The sequence below is a fragment of the Berghia stephanieae genome, chromosome 5, assembly GCF_034508935.2.
Source record: "Berghia stephanieae isolate SIO BIC M18660-M18661 chromosome 5, UCSD_Bste_1.3, whole genome shotgun sequence".
NCBI lineage: Eukaryota > Metazoa > Mollusca > Gastropoda > Nudibranchia > Aeolidiidae > Berghia > Berghia stephanieae.
Genome location: NC_088364.1, coordinates 15,655,492 through 15,667,991, shown reverse-complemented (window position 1 = coordinate 15,667,991; position 12,500 = coordinate 15,655,492). Strand labels below are relative to the sequence as shown.

Here is a 12,500-nt window from a genome sequence, read left to right as displayed (position 1 = left end):
AGAGAGAGAGAGTTGCTTGAAATTCCAAACGTAAGAGTACACGAAACTTGTAATAATGTTGTGTGAAAAAATGCTCATTGATTACTTTTTAACCTGTCTGTAGTTACATCATCATCCTGTAGGTGACCCACATAGAGGTAGAGAGCTATTTCGGTGTTTATAATGTCTGTAACTTGTCATATTGTGACATAGAATGTCACAACTCTCTCTCTCTCTCTCTCTCTCTCTCTCTCTCTCTCTCTCTCTCTCTCTCTCTCTCTCTCTTTCTCTCTTTCTCTCTCTCTCTCTCTCACACTCTCTATTAATAATAATAATAATAATTATTATTATTATTATTATTATTATTATTATTATTATTATTATTATTATTATTATTATATAATAATAATAATAATAATAATAATAATATAATAATAATAATAATAATAATAATGATAACAAAAATAATAATAATAATAATAATAATAATAATAATAATAATAATAATAATAATAATAATAATAATAATAATAATAATTATAATAATAATAATAATAATAATAATAATAATAATAATAATAATAATATAATAATAATAATATATACATATTCAAGTGTTCTAATGCGCTGTTCACTTATGTTATGAAATTTTAACCAAAAATCAAGACGCAGATACAAGCACACACTCACACAAATGCTTGAACCAATGGGGTCATAATCAACAGGAAATACGGACGTGAATATATCGATAGCCTTATCTTAATTTTATGCTGATTGTTTTAAAAATATTATCCTTTTATGTCTTTAAAAAATAACCAAAGGGTTTCATGTTTCCTAGTCTCTAAAGAGATAGAACTCCAGATGTTTTGGAAAAGGAGGAGGGAGGGGGCGAATGTTAAAAACCCGAGTTACAAATTTGCTATTAGTTTTAGTTAATTGATCTTTGTTATCTTTGTTAGACAGCCATTTTGGTGATTAGTTCTCACTAAATTATATCAATAAAACGTTCAAGGTCGCACATATTTTTGTGTGTTGGTTTGTTAAATGTGGTTAGTGGATTTTGTGAGTATTTTACCTAATCGCATAGCATCAATATCATGCGGTTTTTTTATCTAGGTTATTATAGTGTGTTTATATCAGTCAAAATATTCGTGTGATATCCGTTTTGTGGCATCTGGATGACCTTGACATGACATTACCATCTTTGGGCAATGGGTAAAACAATTTACATCACAAAACAACATAAGGTCACAAAAGTAGAGAAGCAAAACTAAAACATGGAGTCCCACAAGGTGGAGTACTATCACCTACACCATTTCTTCTCTATGTAAATGATATAGGAGAAACACTATGTCGAGGAGTGCAAATGTCGATGTACGCAGATGACCTAGCTCTGATTAGCTCTGACCAAAACTTAATCAAGGCACAACACAGGATGCAAATCACACTGGATAATATCAAAGAATGGACTGACAACTGGGCGATGAAAATAAATGCAGTGAAGACAAAGTTCACAATATTTAGCCTCTCCCCAAAAGATGAAAAAGCAAAGCTGCATATTGAAGACCATGAATTGGAAAAAGACGACGCACCAAAATACCTAGGAGTCCATTTTGACCCAAGACTAACATGGAAAAATCAAATCAGCAACAGTCAGAAAGTTGGGGTAAAGCGAACACAACTCTTGAAAAAACTAGCTGGAACAACTTTGGAAGCTAGCTCCGATATACTGAAACAAACTTACACAGGATATGTGAGACCAGCGCTAGAATACGGGATATCTGCATGGGGAAACTGCTCCAAAACTCAAATGGAAAAACTGGACAAAGTGCAAAACAGCAACATGAGGATAATAAGTGGAGGAATGAAATCGACACCGATACATGCAATGGAAACCATAACAGGACTTACATCTCTATCAGAAAGAAGGGAATCAAAAATTTTGAAACAATACACAGACGTGAAAACAATGACAGATCAGCCTCTTCACGCCAGAGCGCAACAAAAGAAAACTAGGCGGCTGAAAAGATCACACTTTATTGAAAGAGCCCAGCAAATTGAAAAAGATCACGAACTTGACGAAGTAATGACCCAAAAATGCAAAGCAAATATCAGAGTACCAATTTGGAAAAGGCAAAATCACTTGAAAATCAAGACTTCCGTTGGTGACATTTCAACAAAACAAAAACACGGCAGAGAAATCAAGAAGTCTGTACAGAAGTGCATAGATCAAAACTACCCTGAAAAAAAATGGACAATAATCTATACAGATGGTTCATGCAATAAAGAACACACCGTGCGGGGGCCTGGGAGTGCACATCGAGCACACAAATGGTCAACAAAAGGAGATCAGCAAACCGACTGGTACTCGCACTTCAATCTACAAGTCAGAGGCAGATGCAATCCATGAAGCTGTTAAGCAAATCCTCTCAGAAAATGAAAGACATAGTGAAACATAGTGACACATAGTGATTTTAACAGATGCTAAGAAAATTCTGGAGGATATAATGATGTCCTTTGCGGATGATATAGACGCCTTGGTGGAAGACCTCATGAAGCTAAGCAAGTTTACCAACATTGTACTGCAGTGGATTCCAGGACACTGTGGGATACTTGGAAATCAGATCGCTGACCAACTGGCAAAGGCAGGCAGTCGCATGCAGCAACCCTCCCCAACGTACTCAACAGGAGAAATTAACAAAATGGCCAAACTTATCCAGTCTCAGAGATGGAGAGAGAAGCACCCAGAATACAACATGAATGACCCAATCAAGGTGCTCGACAGAAAGGAACAGGTCATCATCTTCAGACTGAGAACTGGACACAACCAGTTAAAGGAACATATGTGGAGGATGTCCAGAGCAGGTGCCTCTGGACAATGTGACTGCGGACTTGAAAATGAAAATGGACATCATGTCCTAATGGAATGTCCAAGGTACAACCAGTTGAGAAGGAACTTCTGGCCTGACCCAACCCCATACACAAAGAAGCTGTACGGCAGTGAGGACGACCTCAGGACCACTGTGGGCTTCATTCAAGGGACCGGACTGAGCATGTGACGTGATGGGAACGAAGAAGAAGAAGAAGAAGAAGAAGAAGAAGACAAAACAACATGAAAGAAATACATTTTGTTAGTGTAGTGGGTAGCTAGCATAATATGAGTTTTTACTATCTAGGTGTTCATAGAGGCGGCTATGTGGCCTTGTGGTATGACACTCGCTTTCGGATCGGAAGGTCCTGAGTTCGAGCCTCGCTCGGCTCGGCGCATAGTTGAGTCCTTGGAAAAGGCTCTTTACTCAAATTCTCTCACCGTACTCAGGTGTAAAATGAGTACCTGGCCGTTAGTAGCGTTGTATCTGTCCGAAAAAAAAAATGAAACATCGCCTAACAGACGTCGTGTCTCGTTTTACGTGTTAAGTGTTGCTGTTGGCTTGGGACCCCCTGTAAATCGCTTTGAGCGCGTTTAGTGGATATTGTGCTGTATAAAAGCTCAAAAAGAAAAAAAAAGATCAATCGGTCAAAAATCGTTGTGTGGCATCTGGTTGACCTCGACATAATAAAACCATCTTTAGGCAATAGGTCATATTCATGTTTAATTTTATACAAACGGTCATATAATTTGTTGATGGTTCACGCATGACTAGAGAGCACGATGGTCTGTGTGTTTCCTAGTTCGTTTCTTGGGAAATTTAAAATTCATAACTTCTCAAACGTAAAATGAAATATTCCATCATAAAGATTTATATTGCCATAACTTGCATTTTAATCAGCTAACTGGTGTATTATGGAAAAACTAGTCTTTTAAAAATTTGGCCAGAAAACTCATCCTTCAAATATCGATCGATTTAAATGACCCTTTCCTTGGCAAGAACTCTCAAACCTGTGACTTCACAAAGTCTTCGAGAAAGTCCCAGAGTTTTGCCAAGATGAGGGACATTTAAATGACTCGATATTTGAAGGATGAGTTTTCTGGCCAAATTTTTATATACGTGTTTTTCCTCCAGAGTACGAGCAGTTGACTGGTGAAACAGTTTCTGCTCATCGTTGTATGAAAGAAAAATAGAGATGGATGGAGATATAGAGGTAGAAGGATAGAGGGAAGGTGGACGAGATCGAGAAACAAAAAAGGAGACAATACCAAAAGAGAGTCAAGTAGAATAAGAATAATTTGTGACCCCTCATATTGTCAAAACGGTAATAATATAATGTCGGGTTGACTTAGATGCCGATATTGACCGGTACAGCTAAACCAAGGACTGACATGTTGATTGATTGATTGATTGACTGATTGATTGATTGATTGACTGATTGATTGATTGATTGATTGATTGATTGATTGATTGATTGATTGATTGATTGATTGATTGATTGATTGATTGATTGATTGGTTGATTTATTGATTGATTGATTGATTGATTGATTGATTGATTTAAGGTTAGATTAATTTCTTTTTTTTTTAACTAGAGCATTTATATAGCGCAATATCCACTAAACGTGCTCAAAGCGCTTTACAATGGGTCCCTAGCCAACAGCAACACGTAACATAAAGAACGACACATGACGCCTGTTTGGCGATATTACATTTTTTCCGACAGAGACAACGCTGTTAACGGCCAGGTACTCATTTTACACTGAGTACGGTTGAGAGAATGTTAATGAAAAGCTTTCTCAAAGGACTCAGTGAGGCTCGAATCCAGGACCTGCCGATCCGAAAGCGAGTGTCATACTACAAGACCACATAGCCGCATAGTTTTAAGACGGCTATGGACAAGTTTCTATTGTCTTATTATTGTAAATATTTTCAGGACCTGTTATAGTTGAAAGATTTTGAAATTGACCAATTGATAATGCTGATACTATTTAATGTCAGATTACCACAATTGCAACAAATTAAAAATGAAATGCATATGTCTATGTTGTGCGCACGGATGAGAGAAAGAGAGGAAGAGAAATTAATAGAGATAGAAAGAGTAGGTAGAAATATTAAATATTAAATATTATAGTTATCATATAACGTTATAACACGTGTAGCTAAATGAAAAATTGTCATATCATTTATGGACAACACAGATCTATTGTTATTATTATGAAATGTTACATTTTATTTATTCATTTGTTGTTGTTGTTTTTTTTTTTGGTCACTTTGAGACATTCTATTGATTTTTGTCTAATACAAAATTGTTTAAGTTAACCCTCTCTTTACCATCGTCACATTTGTTACAATGCAGCCAATGTTTTGTCTCATTCAGATTTCTTTTGTACTTAACAAAATTTAAAGAATATCTTTTGTTATATCTAGATAGTGGTGGTGGTGGTGGTGGTGGTGGTGGTGGTGGTGGTGGTGGTGGTGGTGGTGGTGGTGGTGGTGGTTGTGGTAGTTGTGATGATGGTGGTGGTAGGGTGTGATGTCTCAGGGAAAATCATGAAAATGGCCGGTAAAACAGTCCTTGGTCCCATGGAGCCGGAGTTTATCCCGGTTTCTATAACGCGTTAAACGGACAATAGCAATTGCTTGCTACCCTTTGGATAGGACGCCAGTCTATTAAGTTAACCCTCTCTTTACCATCGTCACATTTGTTACAATGCAGCCAATGTTTTGTCTCATTCAGATTTCTTTTGTACTTAACAAAATTTAAAGAATATCTTTTGTTATATCTAGATAGTGGTGGTGGTGGTGGTGGTGGTGGTGGTGGTGGTGGTGGTGGTGGTGGTGGTGGTGGTGGTTGTGGTAGATGTGATGATGGTGGTGGTAGGGTGTGATGTCTCAGGGAAAATCATGAAAATGGCCGGTAAAACAGTCCTTGGTCCCATGGAGCCGGAGTTTATCCCGGTTTCTATAACGCGTTAAACGGACAATAGCAATTGCTTGCTACCCTTTGGATAGTACGCCAGTCTATCGCAAAGTATTTTTCGCAAGATCTAACAGACCCAGTTACACTGCTCGGTGGACGGAAGCGGGGGGGGGGGGGGCATTATTAGAAAATATCGACAGCACCCGGGATCGATCTTGGTCTCTTTGCTTGTGAAGCGAGTGCTCTTGGATTTGCAAAAAAAAATTGGGGGGGGGGGGGGGGGGGGCATTTTCTGAAAGAATATGCTCACCAGAGCATTTTAATCTGTATTTGAAGTAAATCGGGAGATTTTTCATGAAGTTATGATCAGATGTATGGGAAATGTATCCAGCAACTTTTCTCAAATTTCATACTTTTCCAACTTAACTATCCGTAAAAAAATATTTAAAAGTGAAATTAAGCTTTGATATTTATCAAAGAGGTACAAAAAGGGTTGATTTAATCATTTCTACAAGAACTCATTTTTGATAAAATTGACCTTCTAACTAAACTTGGCAATATCTTCCGTGTTTTTAAAGTCGCACGGATAGTAACATTTGATTGCTAGACTTCCAGACCAGACCAGCTCACAAATTATTGCGCTGTGTGGTGGAAGGTTAAGAACAAATCATTCTTAAAAACTCGATATAACTTGGGATCAATAAGGGTCACGTTTTTTGCTTTAATCATTCAATTATAGGGATCCCCTTAAAGCGGTCATTCTATCCAGAACACCGGTAAATCGGGAAATAGTATTTTCTTTTTTTTCCCCAAACGTTTCCCAGTTACAAAGTGTAGGTAGCTGTAAATCCCTATATTATAATAATATTTTAGACCAAATAACTTTCTAAACGGGCTATCACTAACAATAAAATAGATATTATCATATGTCATAAAGTCAATGCATATAAAACATTCGACATTTTACAGTTACGGTCGTTTAAAATAGTACCTACGGGTTATTGTTTTTACGTTGGACTGGCATAAAGGATCTCATAACTTACATAAAAACCTTCCTGGCAAAATCCTTCACCACTTTTATGGCCAATTGTACTCTGACAAAACGCCATTTTAAAAAATATTTTGGCCAGTAAATATTTACATCATCTTTACATTTAGGCAAAGATGACAACACGCACCCCCCCCCCCCCCCTCTTTTTTTTTCAACCGAACTTAGTAAAATAATGACTCCCATAGAACAGAATCTGTCAACTTCATATTGAAGTCTCAGCTATAAAAAAATATTTTTCGATGAGTTATTGGCCAATATGTCTATCGACTAAGGAAGTTGAAAAATTTCTGGCCAAATGGAAAGAGCGCTTTTTTTTTCATTGTAGAGTCGGTAGCGTAAGGGCCTGCCTTATTCTGATCATGAATACGTTCCTTTCCCTTCTTTAACATTTCATTGAAGTTCAAAGGTCAAACTGTATTAGTTTAGCAAAAAGGTCTTTCTACATTTCGTACCACCTGTCCACACGTCCGTGGGTATTTCAATTGTTTTATGTCGGTGTACTGAGTGTAAATCCATTTACTGTAATAGTATGAAAGGAGAAAAGATGCCCGCCCCCCCCCTCTCTCTCTCTCTCTCTCTCTCTCTCTCTCTCTCTCTCTCTATCTATCTATCTATCTATCTATCTATCTATCTATCTATCTATCAATCTATCTATCTATCTCACTATATGTGTGTGTGTCTATTCATCGCTCTATCTCTCTCTGTCTGTCTACCCCCCCCCCTCTCTCTCTCTCTCTCTCTCTCTCTCTCTCTCTCTCTCATTCTCTTTCTGCCTATTCATTTCTCTGTCTATCTCTCTCTTTTTGTCTCTGTCTATCTCTCTCTCTCTCTCTGCCTCTCTGTCTCTCTCTCTCTCTCTCTCTCTCTCTCTCTAACTGTCTCTAACTCTCTCTTTCTCTATCTATCTCTCTCTCTCTCTCTCTCTCTCTCTCTCTCTCTTTCCCTCTTCCAAAAATAAACAGAAATACATTCACACACTCAAACACTCACACACAGACACACACACACACACACACATAACACACTAATACTCCACCAAATCATAAATCATATGATATCTGATCACATTGTACATGGTGCATGTCTTAACACCGTGAAAGCCGACTATTAAATTAGCCCGACGTACAATTATTTACAGGTCGGATAACCTAATTTCTAATGGCCTCGTTGTTATAATGGAAATCTCAAAAAAAGACGCAAAATGTTGTGCATTACAACAATGCTAAACTAGGCCCATAGATGGGTTCGGATGTATGACCTGCATATATATGTACGTCGAATTAGCCCTATGAGACCAATCGTATCAACCAGAAATCATATCGGAATAAACTAGAAATGATAAAAATTGGGATATTGAAGTGTTTGGTGAATTTTATATTTCAAGCTCGCGGCGCGCTAAGTAATAACTGATTTAATAAACCCAAAACCGTGAAATATTCCTATAATATACAACTCGGGTGTAGTTACTGTACAAAAATAACTTTACACTTGTTTTAAGTCAATTTATTTGTGTTTTAACAGATAAAATGGGATCAAATTTATATCACAGAAATGAGCAATGTTTTTAATATAGGTGAACTAAATGTCATCAACATACATGCACAATCCTGAAAGAAACGACGGCCCAAAGAACACAAGTTGGGTTGCTCTTTAAAAATCAAATATCGCAACAGATCCCGTCGCCTAGGCATTCCATGAAGGAATAATATAGATAATTCATCAAACAGGATGTCTGATGCCAACAAGAATCATCCATGTTGTCGAAGGTGAGCAAACGGGGGGTTAATAATCTTGCCCAAGGAAAAAAAAAGAAAGTGCTTGAAGCGGGGCTCGAACCCGGGACCTTCCGGATCATATTGCAATGCCTTAACCACTCGGCCACTTCACCCCCTGGGTTGCCCTACTTCGGAAAAGAAGGAAAAATTTGACGCAACAAAGTCAGTAGCTCCATCTCATATTATGGCCATCAAGATTTCGTAATAGATAGTTCGAAGATGACGTCACTCTGGTCTTTGTTATTGTTTTTTGCCATCCGCGTTTATGAGTAATTCTCACTAAACTGTATTGACCTGACTATAAACGTTCATGGTTACACACAGTTTTGTGTATTCGTCCGTTATACTTCCGGATGGCAATGTTATGAGCTTCTTAGACAAGCGCTTACTATCTATAGGGAATGAGATTAGCGGAAGAGTAGCGTCCCTTGATTGGACGTCACCCATAGTCTGTGACGTCAACGGCGGAAAAGTTATTAGAGAGAGAACGTCATGTTGGTTGTGCGCATGCCTCTCGCCCTCGCGGTGACGTCCAATCAAGGGACGCTACTCTTCCGCTAATCTCATTCCCTATACTGCTAGGAGAAATCCCTCCATAGAGTTATCAAGGGGGTTTTGTCATTTGCTGTGACGCATTCAACTCTGCTTCAACAATGTTCCAAAGCTCATAAGCATTCATCGTTTGGCACTGTTGTTCCCTTGTAGGTGCTTTGAGGAGATCTCAGAGGTTCTCAATTAGATCGGGGTCTGGATTTTTAAACTGGCCACTCGAGCACCAAGGTCTTATTCTTAGTTAGTTGAGATTGCAAAGACGGCCTCGCTCGGAGGTAAGTCTTCCTAACATCGTCCAACTTGAAATGGTGTTTTCCACAGCGATGTCAGAGGCATAAGTGAGGGGTTGGTTGTGTGTCAAGTAAATGTTCCATCATCATTGGACCTTATTACTCTAAGTTGACTAGTCCACCATTGATCCCTCATATTCCCTTTCAGTTTTGATCTTTGCGATAATAAAATAGCAGGTTGCTCTAACTTTAAAAACATGTCTGTACAACCTCAGCTATGGCCGTTAAGCATGGATATGGCAAGGTAGACAGGTTCTCTCTTTGACGCTCAGTTTTGGTAGGTATGTTTTCATGAGTAAAAGAATTGAAATCAAAGCACTTACAAAATGATTTCTCAAAGATGATTTGGTTTTTTTCTGTTTAAAACAGCAGATAGCTTGTAAACAGTAGCAGACAACATGGCAATGTTCATTCGGGGCACGATGGTGCGAAATGATTCTGTTTCCAGAATTTAAGAACTTTCGTGTTCACAATTACCACTGTCACAGTATCTATAATTCCTTCGTTATTTCCGAAATAGGAATATCAAGTTGTCTTGTCTTTGGAAAATGTTCACCACCCACAGATTGCAATATAACTCAGTATGAATGTGGTTTAATAAATTCTCTATTAAGTGATATAAAATTCTTGACTCTAACACATAGTTAAACAATGGTAATTTAGCGTATAAAAATGTCAAGTTACTTATGTCCATTGTGCATATTACAATGAGCCCGAATACCAGTCCCGTGTGTTTGGGTTATTGTAAACATTACTCAAGCCAAATGACAACAAAGGGATGCATTATTTATTGTCGGTAAAAACTCATATTATGCATATATCTTTTATACAAAGCAACAACAGGTAACAATGACAACAAAATATGAAAATAATAATTTGAAAAAATAACGATGTATATTTTTGTAATAAAATCTGATTTAAAATCAGTAGATCTAAGTTCTTTAAGGTTTTTCACCAACATAAGAATTTTTTTTAATACTTTGCACATAAACTAAATACTATACATAAAAATTTACATGTCTCATTGTTTCATAAAATATGAATATCAAATATACTTACGGGAAAAGAAAACAGATCTGAACTAGTTTTCGAATCTGCCACCTTTGTCATAAGAGACTCTCAAACCTATTCAAATCTGTCTCCGTTCCCATGTGCTCTGGCAGATTATTCCACGAGACTGCAGCGGCATAACCAAAGGACTGTTTACCGAAATGGGTTGTTTTGATGTTTGGACATTTACAGTATAGGTGTGCCTAAAATCATATTTTCTTTCTTTGAAATTACTAAATTTTCTGGACATTTTGGGGATAATTTATGAAGAATTTTGAATGTTTCTGTTGAAATAATTTGCATTCGCTTGGTTTCAAGGGGGATAACTTTAGTCTTTGTTAATAACTCTTCGTAAGTGCCGGTATAGTCACTGCAGATGAATCTGAGAGCACGTTCTTGATTTTTTTTTCCATTTTCTTAGTATTTGAAAATAAACGTTTGGAAAATTGTCAGTTTGTTTAGTTTGGAGAGATGTCTTCCTCTTCACTAATCAAGAAACTGAATCACAGATCAAACGCATTTTTTATATTGAGATCTTTCAGTTTCCAACCCAATAACCCCGGGTTTGATTCAAGTCTAACTTGACATCTAATCTTAGTGGTCTAGTTGTATAGCACTCGTCTTCGGACTTGTAGATTCCTGGTTTCAGTCCCGATCTGGTGGCGCAAATTTAAGTCATTGGAAAAAGGTTCTTTAAAAAAATTCTCTCGCCGTACTGAGGTGTAAAATGAGTACCTTTGTGGTAAAAGTGTTGTCCTTATTTAAAGAAAGCAATTATAATAGCGCTTGCACACGCCATGCCCCGTCCTACATGTAAGGTTTTGCTGTTGGCTTGGGACCCATCTGAAAACGCTTTAAGCACATTTAGTGGGTATGGGTATTGCCTCAAATAAAGAGCCTATTCCAAGGACTTAAATTTGCCCCTGGCCAGATTCGGACTCGACCCAGGGACCTACAAACCTGTTTTAAACTACAAGACCACAAAGCTGTAGCATCGATTTTTAACCCAACGTCTCAAAACTGCATTATGTCAGTATAACCTAGGTGCTGAACATTGAATTTATAAACAAAAACATGACACTTGAGATGACTTTCTATCTGTCATTGTGGTGAATAAATATATTTTCTTACATTGCAAAGACTGGAGAAAAAAAAACAGTATTTGCCATCATTTTAGTTCTAAAGTCACTTTTCGGGGTTTCAATTCATCTGGACATAACACCGTTTTGAGACGACGGGGCACGTTTGAGCGGTGGATCACTATAATTATAGTATGGTTTGGGGGGGGGGGGGGAGGATTATTCTTGACGTTAAAATGCCTCTAAAGAAAGCAGAACTTATGGCTCTTCATAGCACAGCAAATAAATACTCTTCATTTTATTGGCCTCAATATTAAGTCATTCATTTCAAAAGTGCCTTAACATAGTTGATTTGTTTACAACGTGTCATAAAATGCATATCATTGTTGTCATAATATTATCATTCTGAGGAAAGGTAGTCCTTCAGAGCCAATGGACCCATGTTTTATATAGCGTGAAACGGATATTAGTAATTATTAGCCACTCTTTGGATAGGACGCATCTATCGCAAAGTTTAAGAGACCCAGCTATCCAATCACTGCTAGGTGGAGCTAGGGGGGGGGGGAGGGTCAGAAAAAATTCTCGGCTACACCCGGGATCGATCCCGGTCCCTTTACGTGGGAAGCGAGTGCTCTACAAATTGAGCTATCGGGACTCCGGTCGTTCTGATGAGGTGACTCTCAAACTTGCTAAGTCTCATGTTCGTCATTCAGAGAGAAAAACGATAAGTTATGAAATATAAGCTTCAATTTATTGAAATGAAGACAGATAATGCAGACGTTTTGGTTTCCCTTTTATCAACAAAACAAGGATGAATGAAACACTAAGGACCAATTGCTTTTTGTTGATAAAGGGAAAATCCGAAACGTCCACATGATCTGTCTTTGTTCAATAAATTGAAGCTTATATTTCATTACTTATCGGGGTTTTTT

General features: G+C 37.6%; 1 protein-coding gene across 1 annotated transcript in view; it reads left to right on the top strand.

The window, feature by feature from the left end:
* The window catches only part of LOC144973864 (monocarboxylate transporter 10-like), a 49,545-nt gene that overhangs the window by 36,767 nt on the left and 278 nt on the right, over nucleotides 1–12,500 (top strand). The window lies entirely within an intron of this gene.